Source organism: Podarcis erhardii (assembly GCF_964252035.2).
Source record: "Podarcis erhardii genome assembly, chromosome: 14".
In the NCBI taxonomy this organism is placed as follows: Eukaryota; Metazoa; Chordata; class Lepidosauria; order Squamata; family Lacertidae; genus Podarcis; species Podarcis erhardii.
The window spans coordinates 22,839,428-22,862,215 of record NC_138503.1 but is presented as its reverse complement, the minus strand read 5'-3'; the positions used below and the strand labels follow the sequence as shown (position 1 = coordinate 22,862,215).

The 22,788-nt window shown below is 43.1% G+C and overlaps 1 long non-coding RNA gene across 2 annotated transcripts; it reads right to left on the bottom strand.

Annotated features, from left to right (window-relative positions):
- Positions 1-1,328: 1,328 nt before the first annotated feature.
- On the bottom strand, positions 1,329-22,576 carry LOC309328980. Of its 2 annotated transcripts, none has more exons than XR_014150981.1 (3): positions 22,441-22,576; positions 21,034-21,336; positions 1,329-2,325 (listed from the first exon to the last, which is right to left on the bottom strand). It is a non-coding gene; the product is annotated as an uncharacterized lncRNA (long non-coding RNA). The 2 variants fall into 2 exon arrangements; XR_014150982.1 differs by having other exon boundaries at positions 21,092-21,336.
- Positions 22,577-22,788: the final 212 nt, after the last annotated feature.

The following is a 22,788-nucleotide window of genomic DNA, read 5'->3' as shown; positions in this document are numbered from 1 at the left end:
ATATCTCATAAAAAAAATGGATGCAGCTTGATAGCAAGCAGCATCCTAATTGGATACAGTGAAAATAAAAGAGTGAAGCCAAAAATCTCTCTCTATATCCATCTTGTTGAAATAAACCAGGATTTTGGTGGGGAGGGAGTTGGGGAGGGGATTCATTATCTGAAGGACACATTATCCTTTCCTCTACCTATGATTCAGCATGGTAAGTAGTCATTCCTAATTGGCTTAAAGCTTAGTATGATATATTAGAATGCTGAAGGAAGTGATGACACAGCCAAATTCCTGTGGGAGAAGGCCCAAGACTGATCTGAGTGCAAAGGAAACACAAGACTGTAGAGGAATCATCAAATTTCAGAACTAATGAGCAGTTTTGTAGCAGCAGCACCTCCCCATTCAGATTGGACAGACTTGCCGTTCCACCATCTTTGTGTTGAAAACGGAATAGTTCTTTTGAGTTGGCTACACAATTTGCTTAAATGTGACACTTTGAGCAGAGCTAGAACAACTCAGGTTTCCTCAACATGGTATATAACCATGGCAATGCGATTACGCCACTGAAGAAGAGCGACTGCAACATAAATGAACAACCAAACCCTTTTTCCCCCCGCAAGGAGTGCTAAAACATTTGTGGCAATCAAAGGTATTTTTTTTTGCTCTGGTGAAATGTTTGCTTTGCAAAAACCTGACTTGTTTCGGCTCCACTCTAGTGTAATATTTAAGCAAAGTAGTAGCCAACTTGAGAAAACTATTTGGTTTTCATCACAAAGATAGCGGAACTGCAAGTTATTGCTTCATTCAACAATGAGCTGTGTACTGCTTAAGTAGGTGGAATAATAATCTACATGATATTTATCCCTATCTGTGCCAGGAGTGGCTTTTATGTATTAAATGGCATTAATAGTTTTCACAGTATGTGTGGATTTGTTTGTAATCATTTTTACACATGGGATTGTTTTTCATTGTTTTTATTGCTGATGTCTTTCCTGTGAAATCATTTCAAGGTATTTAATAGGAAGCAAATCATAAATGGAATCAAGTCAAAAAAATCAATAAATATCACATCCAGGAAAGACCAACAGTCCAAGAAGACAATGGTGACAAGTAGCATTTTTTTATTTTTGAGGAAATACTCTCAAGATCTAAGGCAGCCTTTCCCAAGCTGGTGCCCTGCAGATGTTTTGGATTGGCAATTTTGGCTTTCTCAGTTTCACATTTTTCCAGCCATAAATTCAGTTCTCTACATTTTACAATGAAGCAAATTTTTAAAGATTAAAAATCCTCATGAAAATTCACAGCATTGTAGTTCGAATTCTTCCCAACAACACAATTTTGTAAGCAATTTCCCCCAAGATAATGCATTTTTGTGTGCTATCTTCAATATTACAGTCATTTTCATGCACACTTCCCCCTAATGCAGGCATTTGTTCAGCTCTGTGATTGTATTTGGAGGTACACAAACTTGTTGGGTGTTGCCTGTGAATAACTGGGAGTGTACTGCTTAACTCTCTTGTTTACACAGATTGGATATTCATTGAATGTAACATGCAAACACCTCTCTAGTGCACTGCACACATACCTTTTCGTTTGCTTGTTTTTAAGATGGGGAAGCATGTAATCATGTGCATTTGAAATGGGGTAGCCCAGGAACATTTCGATTCCCATGATCTGCTGTTGTCGTATATTTGCTCTAAGGCCATAACAGCAGCCTGGCACCTTGAATATTCCAGATGATTCTCCTTTTTCAATTCAGGACTAATACCTTGTATGCAGTGCGGGCATCTCAAAAAGGTAGGAGGAAGCATTATATCTGCTCATCTCCAAGCATGATTGATCCAAAGATTGCAGCTTGATACAAGCTCATTATCTTTGCTGGGGGGGTGGGGTTTTTTTGTTAAAAAATAAAACCAAACAAAGACAAAAACAGATAGGTCTGTGCCTCTGGTTCTATTTTATTTTATTTAAAAATGCCTTTGTATCCCCAAAACACCTGAAAATCAGAGAGTCTGCTTTTAGTTTTCCAGCTGTGATACATGTCCTCCACAGCCACTTCTGCATCCTTTAGCCACCGAAAGGGAAGTGTGTCCTGTTCAAAGATTTTGAAATACCAAAAAGAATATTTGATATCTCCATGTCCAGGGGCTACAACTTAATGGCTGGCGTTCAATGCTTCTTAACCCCTTCTGTCACAGGATCCTAAGGTTCTCCTATTGGGAAGTCATAGAGAGAAATGCTTTGCATGGCTCTGTGGTACAGGACGGATACCGGGGCTTTCAAGGGGACTTCTGCGAGTTCACCTTTGAGGGGTTGCGGCAGGTAAAGTTTCATCTGCACCAACAAAGACAGCAAGGAGTTTATAGCTGCAGAGAACAGAGTGCAATTAATTTTGATTAAAAGGACTTCACGAGCTAGATAAAATATCCCTCTCGTGCCTGTTATCGTCATTTAAAATGAAAAGAATCTTAAATGCCACAGTGTTGGCACTACTAGTAGAACCTCAAATTGAAGCATGTTTATCACAACCGTGTTTTATCATTATGTGAAATGTGCAGCCAGCTAACAGTAGGGATGGGTGATGAATCCACAAAGCTCAGGTTCCAAAGCAGGTTCACCTGATTGGATACAGGTGGATCATGACCCGGATCAATCACTTAAGAATCTGAAGTCATATGAACATTAGAACATAAGTCAAAACAAAACAAATTCCTTCCAGTAGCACCTTTGTTTTGGAATTTGTTTTGTTTGGAAGGAATTTGTTTTGTTTTGACTATGGCAGACCAACACGGCTACCTATCTGTAATTAGAACATAAGAAGAGCCTGCTGGAATCGGTCCAAAGGGAGTCCATCTAGTCTAGCATCCTTTTCTCACAATGGCCACCCAGATGCCTATGGGTGACTTCAGACAGGACCCAAGCACAAGAGCACTCTTCCCTCCTGCTGTTTCCAGCGACTGGTACTCAGAAGCATTATTGCCTCTGGCCACGGGGCAGAACTTTGCCATCATGGCTAGTGGTCATTGATAGCCTTATCTTCCATGAATCTGCCCAATCCTCGTTTAAAGCCCTCCAAGTTGGTGGCCACGATTGCCTCCTGTAGGAGCAAGTTTCATAGCCCAGCTATACGCTGGAAAAAGGAAGTTCTTTATTTTATTTCTCCTGAATCATCCAATTTCCAGCTTCATTGGGTGTCCATAAAGTTCTTGTGTTATGAGAGAGAGAGAAACTTTTTATGTTCACTTTCTCCGTGTCGCGCACAATTTTGTAAGGTTCTCTCGTGCTTTTTCTCCAAACTAAAAAGTCCCAAACACTACAACTTTCCCTCATGGAGGAGTCACTTCATCTCCTTAATCATTTTGGTTGACCATTTCTGGATCCCTTTGTGTAGTGGTCCAAAGGCTGTAAAGCTGCTGCCATCCTTTTTCCATTTTCTTTTCAATAACAAACTGTTATGTACTGAGTTGAATAGGATCCAAAATGCAGCAGTCTGATTGGTCCTAGAACAATAGGATTCAGAATGCAGCAGTCTGATTGGTCCTAGAACAATGCAGCAGTATGATTGGTCTGCAGGAGCCACCCAATCCAGCTCCAGATGGAAGTGAATCCACAACCTGATTGGCCTACAGGAGAATTCCAGAATTAGCCAATCACCTGCAGCCCATTGTGTAAATAATGTATATTATATAATGTATATAAAGCAGATATTTTGGGGGGATTTTCATTCCTCCTCACCACTATGAGCTGACTAAAGAGCATGAAATCCACTCTCGACTCCGAGTATATTTCACAAACTAATAAAGTTCCTTACTTTGACTGCCGAAGTATGTAGCTTTGCCAACCTCGGGGTTTTAGAATCCCCTTGTGCCTAGACGTTTGGCATTCAGGCTCCTGGGGGTGTAGAATTGGAGCTGTAATTGACAGACACACTTTTTTGAGGTCTGGGACAGACTGAGAGAGAATGTGGACTGCCTTTACTCTACAAATAAATCACAAAGGTTTAGGTTGAAGTGAGGAGAGCTGGGGCACTGGCTCAGAACCGTTTTAAGAGTAATTGCTCTAGTGCATCCCAGGTTCCCTCCCATCTGCAGCTGCAGGAGTAAGTGGGAGGGTGGTGGCAGCAACTCCCGGAAAGTAAGACACCCACACATACACCCCAAAGAAATCAGAATCTGGATATAGCTCCTTTTGTCTCTATGGCAACCTGTGTGGGCCTGTAAATGACAGTCCTCACCTGGCCAGCCAATGCTGTTATCTTATGAAGAAACTTATCTGACTGGTTCAATGGCCTTTTCCACTAGATTCTAAACTTTACATGCACAGTATCACAGCTGTGAAAAGGTTCATCCAGGCTGGCTCCGCAGACCCTCAGCACTCGTTTAAAAACAAGAACAACATTTTTAAAAAAAAACTCTCTTTGAAGAAAGGAAGAGAATTGCTGGCCATTTTTTGCTCATCTGCAAACTCCACAAACATTGCAGCTTTGCGAGCTCTCCATTATACCACCTTGAATGATATTCTCAGTAGCTGCTGACCCCCCACATTCTGATCAAAGACAGCCTCCCATGAATGAAAATAAGGTTAACCTTCCAATCAGTGTAGCAAACGCACATTAGCCGCCTTGACCATGATAGTCCTCTAATTGGAATTTCACACTGTGCTCAAAATTTAGAATTTAATTTTGATTGTCTGAATGTCACGCAGAATCAGATCAATGTGGCTAGGGATTGGGCGGGGGAGATGTTTGAACTATTTTTTTTCCTTCTTCTTGACTAGCACCTTAAACTCCTGGTAGCAAGGGAAAGAGGCTAGAGCTCTCTGACGCTCACGCTCACGCTCACCCTCTCCCCACCTCCCACCACCTTCTCTCTCTGTATATAGATTTTATAAAAAAAAATAAAGCCCCAAAGGTTGGAGGAGAGTAAAAGGGGGGAAAAGATGTAGGTAGATAGGATAGCTCAAAGACTGTGTGTTTCATGAATTAATCAGCATCACCAACTACACTGCTTGACCCTTTAGACGTTGTGAAATTAATATAAGTAGACAAGGCAAGCGCAGCCACCCCCTCCCAAAGAGCCTTGGAAGTTCACTTAAGCAATCCAACTTTCCTTAAAGTTTTATAAGCCTGCTTTTAGAGGAAGTCCTTTGTACTTATTACTGGTGACAGTGAGCATTATAACAGCCACTGAACCTTGCCTGACTTCCGACCCCAATAAGGTAGAGCGCAGTTATCAAGGGAAATATCAGAATCAGAGCTTGTATATTACATTGAGGTCCTGACTCCTGAAACAGCCCCCTGTAGACTCTTCAAATGGATGTCAGTGAAATAAACAGCTAATATCGTAAGATGTCTACTTACAACTGCGGCAGGATTATTGTTTGCTTAACTGCTTTCGGCATAGGAACCATCAGTTAATTTTTTTTTAGAGAGGGGGAAAAATCAAGCTGTTTAAGGAGGAAAAGTCAGGTCTTTGGATCTTCTGCATCCGGCCAAAGACCCTTCGTTAGAGAAGCACACAAGCACTCATCCCTCCATTCGGCTGTAGCAAGTCAAGCAGCACTAAGTCTCCCTCTTAAAACGATTAATGGGTTTAAATTATTCAATGGCAGCCAAGGGTACATGTGGTGGAATGGAAAGGGCTTCTCCAAGTTTGCAGTCCTCAAGGCACACGCGCCGGGACAGTGTCACGTTTGCAATCCTGAAAAATAGGGCCACGTCAGGAGAGGCGGTTGGAGGACCGACGGGCAAGTAATCTACTGCAGGGCGGCTGAGATTGCATCTTGCAACGAAGACCCTTCCACACCTCTCTTCATTCGCCATTAATCATGCAACACTTGTAACACTTGAGCTGAAGTCCTACGGCAGGCGGGGGGTGGCGGAGAGAAAGAAATCAGATCTCTCACCCTTTGCCAGTTGATTATAATTTCCATAATGTAAAAGGTTCCTGCTGAATTATTAAAGTGTTTTTTTCACCCACTGCTTTAAAGAAAGGAGGGGAAGGCTTTTTGCAGATAGCCCAGGAAGAGGAAAGCTAACATTTGATAAAGCCCGGCATTATTAATTAACTAGAGCCGCATCTTTGCAACATAATTCATGTTGCAAACGCAGAAGGCGGCACACGCTAAGACTACCATCCTATGCACATATGTTGTGGCTTGTTAGACCCACTGAACACAGTGGGACTTGCTTAAAAATGCAAGAAGAGCCCTGCTGGATCAGACCAAAGGCCCGCGGAGTCCAGCATCCTGTTCTCACAGGGATCAACCAGGAAACCTGCAAGTAGGATCTGAGCACATCAGTATGCTCCCCTCCTGCAGTGTCCAGCGACTGGTATTCAGAAGGATCACTGCCTCTGACAGTGGAGGTAGAACATAGGCATTCTGGCCAGTAGGCTTTGTCTTCCACAAATGTGTCCAATTGTCTTTTAAAGCCATCCAAGTGTCTGTGATAAAGGTTTCCCTGGTCATCTAGTAAATAATAACCCCACGGTCTTTATTTCCTTTATATCAGCTACTTCCTTCCCCCCACATATCAGTTTCCTCTCTTGATTAACATAATTTTCTCCTCTCTTCCTCAAGTGTGAAGATGGTGTCCTGTTCTCCAATATGTTTCTCCTTTACCCTCCATGTACTTTTGTCTCTTCTGTAGCAGTCCCTGAAATGCTTGTCTGTGCACGGCTGCAAATCCTCTCCATTCAGTTACCTTTGCCAGTTTACTTCTTGCCGCTCCCTTGAGATGTCTCAATTAGTGCACCTTTTTCTTTGGCACCTGTCACCTTCAGAACTGCAAGGTGGGTCTAGCCCCCACCTCAAGCCACCCAGAAAACAAATGAGGATCCCATTCTTGGCTTTGGTGGAGCGCAAAGGTGCTGTTCCTTTGCAAAACTGGCACACCTTTAATAGATGATAAATCGATGGGAAGAGTGGCCTTGCTTGTGTTTCAGCCCTTGAGTCAGCCGGCATGCTGCGTCCTTTCATTACTCAAAGATAACAGCAGAGGCCAGTTATCCTAAATCCAGGGTGATATATTTCCATACAAAAAGAGCAATCGGTGGCTGATTAACATAACGGCGGACAATGATGGAAATTAACCCTTGTCTCGGAAGATCAGAGCAAAAACTGCCATTTGTCTTTCCCGTAATCACATTTATAGGCAACTGGGGAAGAGTTGCAGCATGTGTAATGAATCTTGAGAGTTTTCTGAACTCTTCTGGCTCTATGGAATGATTGAGGTAAGCAGGGGGGATTAAATAGACAGAAGCAGCACATTTAATTTGATTAAAATGAATGGCGCCATCCTGTGCATGTTTACTACTGTTAAGGGGTTTTTACTCCCAGGTAAGTCTTCATCAGATTCGCAGCCTGAATTGCATATTATTCATTCATTCATTCATTTCGGGGATTCACCAACTGCCCACCATTTGAAAATATCATGACAGTGGACCAAAACAAGGAAATAAACACAACATGGCAAAGTTGAGCAATAAGTTTACATTCAATACATCTGAAAAGCCAGCATGAACAATAGCCCAAAATGCTTCCCTGAAAAAGGGCCTGGCTGATTTTTTTTATTTAATAAAATCTTAAGGGAGCTATTAAAAGAACAAATTTAAGGCGCCAGGCTACTTTTCCATTGGGAGGGTAGGGGGACTGTGTTCCAAAGTGGGTATTCTCATGGAAATTCTTTTGGTGCAGATTTTTCCTGGTATACACATCTGTGTGTACAACGTTTCTTGGTATAACCATTTCTGCAAGTGATTCCCCTGATAGGTTGCATTTTTGCATGCTATTTTTACTAATCTATGCACGTCTAGATAGACTTTTCCCCAGTAGCTGGAGAAGTGCATTGCAAAATTCAGAGCAGTGTGAATTTCAAAGGCTAGCTGTATTTTGGGGCCCATGCAGTTTCAGGAAGTGTGAAATGGGGAGTTTCATATTAAAATGTGAGCCCCCGGGGTCTTTTATGCCTCAACCCAAAAGGGCAAGATGTCCCATCAGAGTTCTAGTGAAAGCCATCCCATACCCTCCAACATGTTGAGTCCCCAAATCAGGACACAAATCTTCCTGCCCATGCTCCTCCTGCACGAGTCATGTGGTCCACATGAGATCACAGAGCCCAAAGGATGCACTTTTTCAGTGCTCTGCTCTCACAGTGCCCCAAAATGTACTTTGGGGTGATATGCAAGATTATGGTTTAGGGGCAAGATCATGGCGCCCAAAATGGCCGCTGTGCTCTCATGGGGGGAAAGTGGATGTCTCAGTTTTCCCCAGACATTGGCAGGATATGTCATCCCCAATCTGTATGGTGGCTCAAGTCAGGTAGGAATAGCCACCCCCTAGTGGCAAACACAAAGGGCATATTCATATTACCAACAAGAGTGCAAGGAAGTTGTTCCCCACTTTGTTTCACAATTCCTCCCTCCACCAGCTGTTCACATCCCCATGGCTTCATTCACTTCTGTTTGTGTACACACCAAGCAGGCCCTGACAGGAAGGGGGTGTCTTTCCCCCATGCAAAGGTGTTCACACCTTGGAAGAGTTGAACTGGGACAGGCTTAGGGACTCTAGAGGTGTGAAGCTGGTTTGAGAAAACAGCACGGCAAACACTGGTTATCTTAAACAAAGTATAGGATACATCTCCATTTTGGACAATATGTGTGAACATGGATTCAACCCCTGCAGTGGAAACAGTACACAGTGAATGCGTGAACACAGTGAGGTTTCTCTCCGCTCCCAGTGATAAGGGTGAATGACAAGGATCCTGCAGACAGATGGCTAATATCCCTATGCACACATGAAGTGTAATTGATGAGGAGGAGCTATAAGCCTTCCAAAATGCTAATCGATTTGATTGATCCCCTTTTTATTAAATTAAAAACCTGCTTTCTAAACAGAGCTTTTCCAAAATGCCATCCCTTACCCTATGCCTTATGTGTGGGCTTGTGTACACACAGAGAGAAAGACAGACAGACAGAGAAAGACAGAGAGACAGAGATTGCTTTCCTCCTATTCAGTTGGGGGAGCTAAAGGCTGGCAAGATGCTGTGGAAAACAGGAGACCACTTTGAGTTTTTAATTTCAACCCAAAGGAAGGGAGATGCACTCAATATCTAAGAGGAGACTGCAGAAAACATTTAACTCCAGAGTACCACGGGTAGATTTAAGCCCATCCCAGGCCAGGCAGCAAGGAATCTGATTGGATCCTATTTAAAAACCTTTCAGCCCATGTTAGCTACAGTCAGATCATTTCTCTGAGCACAGAGAAGTCATGACTAGGTCAGCTCAGGCTATCAGGAAATGAACCACTGATCATTCAAATTACAGGGCACACTTGATTCAAATTCAGCGCTGCTAAATTGATCTGTCTCAGATCAACGTATCTTTAAGTGGGGAACTGGAAATCAGTGGCTTGGGGGTTGTGGGAAATAAGTGACTGCAGAGCTATTTTCCCCCCACCCTCCCTGGCCCTGATTTTTGTCATGTTATCTCCCTTACAAGAAACATAAAGGTTTCTGATCTGTTACATGTACCTATATGTTTGCATGTATGCACGTGAATGCATGAGAAAATTCTTTTGAAAAATTATTCTTATTATTTATTCTTATATCCTAGCCTTCCTCCAAAGGCAGCTGAGGGTGGCAAACAATGATCAAATAAAACCAACATAAAACAATAATTCAATATACAATAACAACAAAGCAGCAATAAAGTTTAATGCAGTGCCTAGCCAACGACTAGACTACCAAATTCCCTTCCAGTTATGAGACAAAGGCAGAGAGGCAGCTAGATCGCCATGGGGAGTAAATTCCATAACTGGGGTGCTGCCACCATTGTGGCCCTGCCTATATTTTATATTACATTCTGCAACTATCGTACAGCTTTCTAGCTGAACTTTGATCATACAGAAAACAACAAAGAGAGAGGAGATGTCACGTTTACCAAGGATGTGCAGTGCAAACGTATGCATGTTTACTCAGAAGTAAGCCCCACCCTGTTCAATGAAGCTTACTCCCAGGCAGTGCTTTTTTCCTTAAAAAAATGTTTAGGGGTACTCTCATTTTCCTACTCATATTGAAATACTGCCCCTCAATAAGGCTAAACTTAGATTACCAAAATGTTTAAAGGTAAAGGTAAAGGGACCCCTGACCATTAGGTCCAGTCGTGGCCGACTCTGGGGTTGCGGCACTCATCCCGCTTTACTGGCCAAGGGAGCCAGCGTACAGCTTCCGGGTCATGTGGCCAGCACGACTAAGCTGCTTCTGGCAAACCAGAGCAGTGCACAGAAACACCGTTTACCTTCCTGCTGGAGTGGTAACTATTTATCTACTTGCACTTTGACGTGCTTTTGAACTGCTAGGTTGGCAGGAGCAGGGAGCTCACCCTGTCACGGGGATTCGAACCGCCGACCTTCTGATCAGCAAGTCCTAGGCTCTGTGGTTTAACCCACAGCGCCACCCGCGTCCCCAGAAGAATGTATCAGAGTCTAAAATGTGTACAGGGCCATCACTTCTATTGCCATGCATACCTGCCCCCAGAAGGTTCCACATAAGAGGATGCAGCCCTTGGGTTGGAAAAAGTTTTCCACCCTTGCAGTATAATGTGGGGGGGGGCACATCTGGGGAAGGGCTCAGGGCTTTTCTTTGCAGGGAGTCCCAGATTCCATCCCCAGCATTTCCAAGTGGGATGTTGCCTGTCAGGAACCTTGTAGAGATGCTGCAAGTCAGTGCAGGCAATACTGAACTAGATGGGCTAGTGCTCTGACTCAGTACAAGTCATCTTCCTATGGTGTGGAAGATGCGGGGGGAGAGGGAGAGACAGGCAGACAGACACTCACAGAGAGAGATCTGGACTTGATGGCCCTTGTGGTCTCTTCCAACTCTATGATTCTATGCTCCCTCAAAACAGTTCACGAGCTTTTTCTGCATCAGAAAGTGGCCATAGAAAAAAGATTTCAGGATTCTTTCGACTGCAGCATTTGAGAGGAAAGGGGATTAAGGAACAAGGGGAGGGGGAGAGAATCCTCTCTCTTCAGTGCAAGCGATTACAGGCCATTGCTATCAACTGGCTGCTCTAAATCCGCTTTTACCTTGGACTTGTCAGATAGCAGGCACGGTCTTAAATCCCCAAATGTTTGGGGCAGATGAGTGACAGGTGTCAGACTGTGAGACAGAAGGACTGAGCGCTTTCTGTGAAAACTAGGTTGCAGTTGGTGCCATGAGAAAGAGCTCGTATGCCACAGATATTTCTGTCTTCTGTCGAATACTGCAGGAATGACTGTCAAGGTGTAGGAGTGAGAGGCATTCTAAATATTATTATTTAGCAAAGCAGCATCAATGTACAGAACCAGTGGCCCTTCATTTGTTGCTAGACTACAACTCCTTCCATCTCTAATCTTTGACCATGCTGGCTGGGGCTGATGGGAGTTGTAGTCCAACAACACCTGGAAGGCTGCAAGTTCCCCATCCTTGTTGTGCATGCCGTATGCTGTGCAGTATAAACAAAGCAAAATATAAAAAATAAACAAAATAAAAAAATTCCTTCCAGTAGCACCTTAAAGACCAACTGAGTTAGTTCTAGGTATGAGCTTTCGTGTGCATGCACACTTCTTCAGATACACGTGTGCATGCACACGAAAGCTCATACCTAGAACTAACTCAGTTGGTCTTTAAGGTGCTACTGGAAGGAATTTTTTTATTTTGTTTTGACCATGGCAGACCAACACGGCTACCTATCTGTATAAAAAATAAAAATCCCTGGAACTTCCAGTCTGAATACTTGGGAGAGGGAGGGATATCATACCCTCCAACTTTTCTCCAGTGAAGGGACATACTTTTCCAGAAGGAGGAGGAGGAGGAGGAGGAGGAGGAGGAGGAGGAGGAGGAGAAGAAGAAGAAGAAGAAGAAGAAGAAGAAGAAGAAGAAGAAGAAGAAGAAGAAGAAGAAGAAGAAGTTCGTTTTTTATACCCTGCCCATCTGACTCTGTTGCCCCAGCTACTCTGGGCAGCTTCCAACATATATAAAACATAATAAAACATTAAACATTTTAAAAACTTCCATATACAGGGCTGCCTTCAGATATATTATAAACAAGGTTGTGTAGTTACTTATCTCCTTGGCTCAAGAGTTGCATAACTCCATACCCTCCAACATTTCTCCAATGAAAATAGGGATGTTCCTAAGGAAAATAGGGACATTCTGGGATCAAATCAGAAACTGGGACAGCTTCTGTAAATCCAGGACTGTCACTGGAAAATAGGGACACTTGGAGGGTCTGGGATATGAGAAGCAAGGAGGGTTAAGCAAGGACTTCAAAGAGAAGGGAAGAGATTTGAAGGAAAAGAGAATGAATTTTGCTCAGGTGCCCTTCAGGGAGATTCCAGCCATGCACAGAGGGCAGTATCACTCTACACTGAGTGGCAGTGTAAGGTCTTTTCCACCCTACCTGGATGCCAAGCAAATGCTCCACCACTGCGCTATGGCCCTTCCCACTTCTGTTAGGAGTAGAGAGCTCTGTATTTTTCACTGCAATAATCTGCTCTTCACAGCTGCTCTTCTGAAATTTGTCTTTATGTGTGATATTCATTTCGCACACTGGAAGGTAGGGAGGGAAAGGGAAATCATCTGAAAGCAAAGTTTTGACTGGCATCAAGCAGTATCAAAGACAGAAATCACAAAGTACACGTTTTGCTGCTCGTTTGGGCCCTTAATATGGATTAAGCATCTCTGACCTCCCAGGAACCCTGTGGCAACCTCAAATGTGCAATCATACAGTGACCTCTGGTGTTATAAAAAGGATGGAATCTGTGTGCTTCGCAATCCATTACTGTCTCCCAGAAAAAAAGGAGGTGGGGTGGAATAGAATGAAAGAAAAGAGCTGAATCCACTCTGATTCCTTTGTCATCCTTCCGGCCCGGGATTTTATTTTATTTAAAAAAAAAAAAAATTATTCAATTTTTAAAACACATAATTAAAAGACAAACACATCACAAAACACAAACAAACATAAACAAATCAAACATAAATAAATTCATAGTCTTATTTTCTTGTAACTTCTTTCAATCGACTTCCCCATACCTCCCTTTCGCTGCATCCTTATTTTAGAAAAAAAAAATTTTTAGCAACCCTTTAGTCAATTTATCCATTTAGTTTCCTTCATTAAGTTCCCATAAATTCGTTGGTTACAGCTGTAATTCTCTGCTTCTTACCCCTTGACATCTTAAGACTCATCAATTTTACAACAGTTTTTAAGATATATTTTAAATTTCTTCCAGTCTTCTTCCACTGCCTCTTTCCCCTGGTCACGAATTCTGCCGGTCATCTCTGCCAGTCCCATGAAGTCAATCACCTTTGTCTGCCATTCTTCCAGAGTAGGTAGTTCTTGCATCTTCCAAAACTTTGCCAGAAGAATTCTTGCTGCAGTAGTAGCATACATAAAGAAAATCCTATCCTTCTTTGGCACCAATTGGCCAACCATGCCCAGGAGAAAAGCCTCTGGTTTCTTAGTAAATGTCCATTTAAGGACTTTCTTAATTTCATTATAGATCATTTCCCAGAATGCTTTCACCCTCGGGCAGGTCCACCATAGGTGATAGAAGGTACCTTCATTCTCATTACATTTCCAACATTTATTACTGGGCAAATGATAAATTTTTGCAAGCTTGACTGGGGTCATGTACCACCTGTAGATCATTTTCATTATATTTTCTTTTAAGGCATTACATGCCGTGAACTTAACACCAGTGGTCCATAACTGTTCCCAGTCAGCAAACATAATGTCATGACCGATATCCTGTGCCCATTTAATCATAGCTGATTTCACCGTTTCCTCCTGTGTATTCCATTTAAGCAGCAAATTATACATTCTTGACAGGTTCTTAGTATTGGGTTCTATCAGTTCCGTTTCTAACTTTGACCTCTCCTTCTGAAATCCTATTTTCCTGTCCTCTTTAAATGTCTCATTTATCTGGTGGTAATGCAGCCAATCTCGGACTTTGGACTTTAGTTTTTCATAACTCTGAAGCTTAACCCTTTCACCTTCATATTCTAAGATTTCACAATATTTTGGCCATTTAGAATCCATATTAAGTTTTTTCACCCCCTTGGCTTCCATTGGTGACAACCACCTGGGAGTTTTAGTTTCCAATAGATCTTTGTATCTGCTCCAAACATTATATAATGCTTTTCTAACAATATGGTTTTTAAAACCTTTGTACACCATTGCCTTGTTATACCATAAGTATGCATGCCAACCAAAACAATTATCATATCCTTCCAAATCTAAGATGTCTGTGTTCTCAAGAAGTAGCCAGTCTTTCAGCCAGCAGAAAGCTGCTGCTTCGTAATATAATCTTAAGTCCGGCAGGGCAAACCCCCCTCTATCTTTTCCATCGGTTAAAATCTTAAACTTTATTCTGGGCTTTTTGCCCTGCCAGACAAATTTTGATATATCTTTCTGCCACCTCTTGAAACAATCCATCTTGTCCAGAATTTGTAAGGTCTGAAACAAAAATAGCATTCTAGGCAATACATTCATCTTAATAGTAGCGATTCGACCTAACAAGGACAGTTTCAACCTTGACCATGTTTCTAGATCTTTCTTTACTTCTGACCAACATTTTTCATAATTGTCTTTAAATAAATTCACATTCTTAGATGTTAAGTTTACCCCCAGGTATTTCACTTTTTTCGTTATTTCCAAACCTGTTTCACTCTGAAATCTCTCTCTTTCTTCCATTGTTAAATTTTTCTCCAGAACCTTTGTTTTCTGTTTATTCAATTTAAATCCTGCTACTTGACCAAATATTTCAATTAGTTCTAACACTCTTTTAGTACTAGTGTCTGGCTGTTGCAAAGTCAAAACTAGGTCATCTGCAAATGCTCTTAATTTATAATGTCTGGCTCCGACCTGAACTCCTTTAACCAATTGGTCCCTTCTAATCATATTTAACAAAACCTCCAGGACTGATATAAAAAGTAGAGGAGATATTGGGCAACCCTGTTGTGTACCTTTTTCTATAGGTATTTCTTCCGTTACCACATTGTTTACAATTAACTTTGCTTTTTGTTCCGAATATATTGCACCTATACCGTTTTCAAAACCTTGGCCTACCCCCATCCCTTGGAGATTCTTTTTCATAAAGCTCCAACAAATGTTGTCAAAGGCTTTCTCCGCATCCACGAAAATCAAAACAGCCTTTCTATTAATGTCAACTTCTAACAGCTCCAAAATATCGATAATGTTCCTCACATTGTCTGACATATGTCTCCCTGGGAGAAAGCCAGTTTGGTCCTTATGAATCTCCCCTAATAACACTCTCTTCAATCTTTTTGCCAAAATGTCTGCAAAAATTTTATAATCCACATTGAGTAAAGATATAGGGCGGTAGTTTTTAACCTGGTTTTTTTCAGTCTCTGATTTCGGTATAAGTGAGATGAAAGCCTCTTTCCACGATTCAGGTGCCTTTTTCCCCTCCATAATTTCATTGCAAACTTCCTTTAATGGTTGTATTAACCAATCCTTCAGCATTTTGTAATAACTGGCAGTCAAGCCATCTGGTCCTGGTGATTTTCCCAGTTGCATATTCTGTATGGCACCCTCTATCTCTTGTTCTGTTATTTTCTCATTCAGGATCCTTTTATTTTGTTCTGAAATTTTTGGTAATCCGTAATTTCTAAGGAATTCTTCAATTTCTTGTTCGTTTACTGGCCCTTGTGTATATAATTTCCTAAAAAAACTTTGAAAACAATTACTTATTTCGTTGGGTTTGTAGATAGTCTTTCCCTCTATCTCTAAACTCGTCACTGTATTCAGTTTCTGCCTCTTTTTTAGTTGCCATGACAAAAGTTTCCCACATTTATCTGCAGATTCAAATGTTTTTTGTCTCATTTGCTTTATTTTCCATTCTATTTCTTGATTCATCAATTCCATATATTGCGTCTGATAATACTTTATCTCTCTCAAGATCTCTTGGGACTTTGGTTTAGACCTCAATTTCTTTTCTCCTTCTTTCATTTTTCCTAAAAAAAATTCTTTCCTCTCATTTTGTCTTTTCCTCTTTATAGAGTTCTGTTGAATTAGGAAGCCTCACATCGCGGCTTTGCTAGCGTCCCAGATTGTTCTTTTCTCCACGTCTGTTCTCAAATTTATCTCAAAATAATCTTTCAATGTTTTTTGGGCCTTTTTATAAATCTCTTCATCTTTAAATAGGGTGTCATTCATTCTCCATCTAAAGGATCCAGTTGTTGTTAATTTCATCTCCATCTTTACAGCGTTATGGTCGGAGCAGGTTTTTGGGCAGATTTCTATTTTTTTGGTTCTTGGCGCCAGGCTGCTAGTAATCCAAATTTGGTCAATTCTTGTCCATGTCATTTTTGCTTCAGAAAAGAAGGTTCCCTCTCTTTCAAGAGGGTTCCTTATTCTCCAGATATCAATCAAGTCCATAGTTTCAGTCATTTCAAAAAAAGTCTTTGGTAGTCTCCCCTCCTTTGAAATCACTTGTCTCTGTGCTTTATCCATGTTTGTGGAGACGACTCCATTCATATCTCCCATCAATACGATTTTATAATCCAGAAAGTCCATTAAAGTCTCATGCAACTTCTTAAAAAATTCAGCCTTCCCTTCATTTGGTGCATAAACTCCGACTATCAGAATTTTTTCTCCTTGAATTTGTATTTCAATTGCCAGGTATCTTCCTTGTTCGTCTTTAAATATCATTTTTGGAGCCAGTTTTTCTTTTGCATAGATCACCACTCCTCTTTTCTTCACTTTGTCTGATGAGATAAATTCCTGTCCCAGTCTCTTATTTATCAATAATTTCCTGTGTGTCCTGGCAATATGGGTTTCTTCCCGGCCCGGGATTTTATGCCAACGTGACTACTATTGTCAGCTCTTATTTGACGCGAAAATCTTCCCAGCATAGAGATCTTGATCTGAGTTCGCAAGCTGATGAAATGTAGCAGGAGCTGCTGCAGAGAGTGAGGTGGGGAGAGTTCTTTGGAGATTAGAGCTTGCAGGAAGGCATTTTCACACAAGCAATGGGGGAAAATGCACTTGGGGGGCTTCTGGCTCCAAACCAAGATAATAAACACATCTTCAGCAGGATACTGGGGGCAGTACAGGCTGCGAGCCAGGTACATTTTGTATTCTAGTCAAAACCAGCAATCATTGTGGGCAACCATCGATCAAAGTCTAAAATGTGGACCTCTAGGACCTTGATAGCCTTCCCAGGCTATACCTTTCACCAGCCCCACTCTGTGCCCTTTGGCCTGGCTGGGATGCCCCCTTGCACTCTGATAACGCTTCTTGTTTACCTGGTTGGAGGACACAAGAGATGTTTGTGTAGAAAACTCAGATTTTTGTATGTCTGAGATGTAACCTATTTATGCATACAATTACCCATGGCATGGAGAAAATGGACAGTCGAGTTTTTCTCTCTTATAATACTAGAACTCATGGACATCCAATGAAGCTGAAGACTCAGGACAGACAAAAAAAAGGAAGAACTTCTTCACACAATGCATGTGTGGAACTCAATTCCACAGGAGGCAGCGGTGGCCACCATCTTAGATGGCTTAAAAAGAAGACTGGACAAATTCATGGGAGGATAAAGCTATCAATGGCTACCAGCCGTGACAGCTAGGCTCCGCCCCTATGGTCAAAGGCAGTAATGGTTCTGAATACCAGCTGCTAGAAACCGCAGGAGGAGGAAAGTGCTCTTTGAAGTGGCATCATAGTGCTTTCAATGTATGGTGTAACTGTGGCCAGACCCGATCCCTGGAGTGGTAGAGCCATGCTGCGTTGCCTCGTATCAATGGCTCAACACAACAGGCTATGTGATTGGTGAGTGAACCGATAGGAGACCTGCAGTGCATCTTCTCTCCGAAAGGGGATGTTCCTTTTCTAGCTTCCAGCCTGCCCTTCCCTCCAACCAGAGTGTTCCACTCCCTCTTCTCCACGTTCCACCGCTCTCCATTCCATGCCTACTGAGTATGGTCAGTCATCAATGGGCTATTTTTGTGAGTGGAAGGGGGTTCCTGTTTGGGGTTGTTTTTAAAAGCTTTTTTTGTACTTCTGAAAACTTCAGTGCTCCTCCCCAAGCATGCTGATGTCTTCCATTTGTTTCTCTGTATCACTTACCACTTGAGTTAGCTGCTAGAAGGTGTGATATTGTTGCTTGATAAATACTGGCTAATGCACAGTAATCCAAATGACCCACATGAGGAACCTATGGCCCATGGGCGTAGACAGGATGTTTGTACCCTGGGGGGTAGGCTTTGGTTGGGGAGCAGACTTCTCTTGGGAGTGGGACTTGAGTTGCTTGAGTACTTGTAATAGTTTTTTTGTTGTTTTTTTAACATGTAACAAGCTTTATTAATAGTTTTCAAAATGCTGTGATCCCGCTGCTGGAATACAACTCCCACCATTGGCCATGGTGACTAGGGCTGATGGGAGCTGGAGTCCAACCAAAGTGGCAGAGGGCCACGGGTTTCCCACCCCTGGTCCGGTTATCCAGCTCAGGACCATTCCCATTTCAGGATGTTCCTACAACTGTTGACATAAACAGGGATTCTGAGTTGGCAATTCTGCATTCAACCTCTCAGACATGGCCCCAGACTTCTGCCTTGGGGGTCTTTGTACCCCATCCCAAATACACGCTTGCTGACACAGCCAGCTGCTGGTTTAATTAACATTGACAAGTACTCTGGAATGCAGAATTTGGGGGAATAGAGGCCAACGGACCACATCCAGGCACCAGTTGACAACGTAGCTGCCAATCGCCTCTTTAAAAACCATCTCGCAATTGAGCCAACTAAGAGAGTTGCAAAAGGGCAGTCAAAAAACTCACCCAGATGGTAATGTTTTGCAAAATACATACCACAGATTGCAGCGTGCTTCACTTATTCATGATTACATGAGCCAAAGAAAGGGCAGTATAATTAAAATGTACACGGTGGGCCATACTCATCCCTCTCTCTCTCTCTCTTACTGTCTGTCTGTCTGTCTGTCTGTCCGTCTGTCTGTCCCCCCCCCCACACACACACACAGAGATAGGTACGCATCTCAATTTGGAGTCAATCAACTTAAACCATCTTACAGAAGTGGCCCATTTGGCATTCTCTCTGCTATCATCTCCTCATTAGTCTCAGCGTGGCCCCTTGTAGAACTCAGCAGGGAAGAGGATAGGGACAAAACTAGAATTAGCTGGCTCTGTCTGTCATTGGCTCAGGTTCTGCCTACCGTTGGCCTCCCTGCTTTCTGCCCCACCAGTCTCAATGGGCACCAGTCACCACTGCCAGGCACCCTCCAAACTACAACCCCCTGGTGGGGATATATGTACACTATTGTATTTTTTTCTTCTTCTGCTTGTAAGACATATAGAGACTATTTAAAAGTGATTAAGCTAATGGCTGCTCCTCCTGCTTGTTCCAATCACCAACCCTGCCTTCCCCTTTGCCAACGTCCCTCCCTTTACACCTCACCCACACTTGCACCTATCCCCACAGCTTCCTTCACCTCTCCCCCCAGCTGACCCCAAGCCATTTTAAAGGAGGGGGAAGGCACTTCCCACAGCAGTTTAGCAAGATGCTGTGTGAAATGCCTCCCCGCACAGCCATTAAACATAGCTGCAGCTGCATTTTGCAGAGGGGGGAGGTGCTTCACACTGTGGCTTGCTAAATGACTGTGAAATGCATTCCCCTCTCGCATTAAACCTCACTGCAGATAGGTTTACTAGAAGGGGGTCCTCTGTTAAACAGCTTGCCTGGGCCACCTGTTACCCATGCTGCTTGCTTACTCCCCTGCCCACCTGCAATTCATCATGCTGTAGTTGTCAAAGCCACCAACCTGCAGCGTGATGACAGTCTTACATTTTATGTATATAGGAAGATAAGATATATCCTTACATTTACAGTCATACCTCAGGATAAATGTGCTTCAAGTTAAGTATTTTTGGGTTGCACTCCGCGGCAACCTGGAAGTAACGGAGCGTGTTACTTCTGGGTTTCACCGCACGCGCATGTGCAGAAGCGGCAAAATGTGACCCGCGCACATGCAGATGCGCAGACACAGGTTGTGTTTGCTTCAGGGTGAGAACAGGGCTCCGGAATGGATCCCGTTTGCATCCCGAGGTACCACTGTACAAGGTAAATGATGTGGTTGCCACACACCCCTACCAATAATAACATGGAAAGTCCTATTCATGGATGTTCTGTACCACATCTAGGTTGTCTCAGTGTCAGGTCTTAGTGCTGGGTTTTGGGGGCGGGATTAGTTGACTATATTCAGGCCACAACAGCTGCCAAGATGATTCCCTTGATCAAAAGAACCTGCTTTCCGAGGGACCAGAGTACCTGTGGTTCAGGAAGCAATGCTCCAAGGCCTGGCAGTAGAGACCTTGGTTCAAGACCACTCTGGGTGCCTTATATCCAGGTGCTGACCAAATTCCCTTCACCTTTGAATAATGTGCTAGAGCTTTTCCAAGCCCTGCGGTGCTTTTCCTCAATTGAATTTATAGAGAATACCTGTCCTCACTTGTGACCAGATCCATTACTGACCCTTTGCTTCTAAGCCTGCTAAGCATAACAGACTTTCCCCTTTTCCTTATTGTGAGATCGACATTGTTACTAAGCCTGCAGATATATGTGAGAGGTGGTTTGGAACTGATACAATGATTGCTGGTGTCACAAGGTTGAAAGCCTACAAATATCACAAAGCGAGACTGGTCACATTCACACCATACATTTAAAGCACTGTGAGGCCCCTTTAGCAGCCATTGCTTCCACCAAAGAATCCTTAAGGCTGCTAAGAGTTCTCAGGAGACCCTTTTTCCTCTCACAGAGCTACAGTTCGCAGAGTTTCCCAGGAAGAGGGACTGGTTGTTAAACCACTCTGAGGATTGTAGCTCTGGCATGGGAATAATGATGTCCTAAGAACTCCCAGCAGCCTAAACAAACTACACTTCCCATGAGTCTTTGGGAGAAGCCATGATTGGTTTAAAGTAGTAGCAGTGTGTTTTAAATATATGTGCAGATGTGGCCTCTGTTACCTTCCCTTCTGTGCCAACAGACAGTGGAGGAAGTGAAGTCAGACAGACAGGTTCTTACAGATGTAGGACACGTGGGGCTCCCAGAAGCATCTGGCTGGCTGGTTTCAAGGACAGGATGCTGGGTTTTAGATGGGCTGATCCAGCTGGGAATGTTCTGCTTTCATGACATCATCTATGATAATGTTCCAAATGCCTGTGGACGAGCAGCCAACTCTTGTCAACCACATCCTGAAACACGTAACCAGGGCGGGCAAGAGAAACTTGAGAGACTGTCAGGAAATGTGAGTTTGGGTATCCTGTCACCTGGGAGGGAGGGAAACATGAGCATGATGCCCCCTCCGCTTTAGGAACAGCAGGAAGAGATTTGCTCAAGGCAGAATTAAAGGAGTGTTGTGACATCAGCAGCATCACAGCAATCAGCTCCCTCAGGAAGGGCTGCATCCCCCCCAAATTAGGGGTGGTTAGAGCTGTCATTCTCAGTTTCTCTCCACTGCTCATTTTTCCAATCCTTAGTTCCATTTGAGTTGGAGAGGGACATTAAATCCTCACCACCCCCCAAAAAGAAAGCACATGTACATATTTTTGCAAACAATCTTCTTTACTTCAGTACATGCTTATACAGTCATACCTCGGGTTGTGATAGCTGCGGGTTGCGCGTTTTCAGGTTACGGACACGCCAAAACCCGGAAGTACTGGAACAGGTTACTTCCGGGTTTCGGTGCTCACGCATGTGCAGAAGCACTAAATCGCGCTTTGTGCATGCGCAGATGCGACGCTGCGGGTTGCGAACGTGCCTCCCACACGGATCACGTTCACGACCCGAGGTTCCACTGTATGCTATTTTCACGAATATGCACATCTTTATACACATTTTCCCCTAATATATGCATTTTTGTTGGAAAACTGCATTGCAAAATAAGGGGCAGTGTGAATTTCAGAGGATAGCTTCCATTCAGTTCACACATTGTTTCAGGAAGTGCAACATAGGGCAGATCCACACAGCACATTCAACCCACCTTGAAAGCACATGACTTCCTCCCCCCTCAAAAATCTCCGAGAACCATAGTTTTCCCATCACACAACTACAACTACAGCACCCTAAGCAAATGACAGTAATCCCAGGAGTCCTTGGCGGAAGTCAAGTGATTTAAACATGCATATGAATCAAACCGAATTCCCCCAGCCCAAAATGCAGTGGTGATCTGACTCCCATCACCCATGACGATCTGATGTGAGTTGCAGTCCAATAACATCTGGAAGGCCACAGGTTCACCATCCTGTCTATACAAAGGGGCAGGGGTGTCATTGTACAGGAGCTGATATTTCCCAGCTCTAACCTTTCAAGGAAAGCAAAATCACCTGGGCAAGGTGACAATCTATATCCCTAAAGCCCAAGTAGGGACTAACCTGAGATTGCTTAGATGCAGCTGTCTCTGTGCAGGAGTCATAAGGCAATCTCCTTCCCTGTGACATGCCATCTACCTGTGGAAGGGCAATAAAAGCATTACAATTAAAGAGACACAGGTAACCTGCGTTAATGTATTTTCATGCACAGGATTTTTGGGGGGGTAGGTGGAAGACAAACACTGAAATGGGGGAGCAGGCTAGTTTCTCACACACACAAAATAGAAGACTCATGCCTGTACATTTTGCCTTATATCTCAGCATCTACAGGTGCTAGAAACTTAAGTCTTTGGGAAAAAAAGCTGAGAATCAGCAGGGGGCTATGGGCATCAGAGGGTTGCAACTGACCCC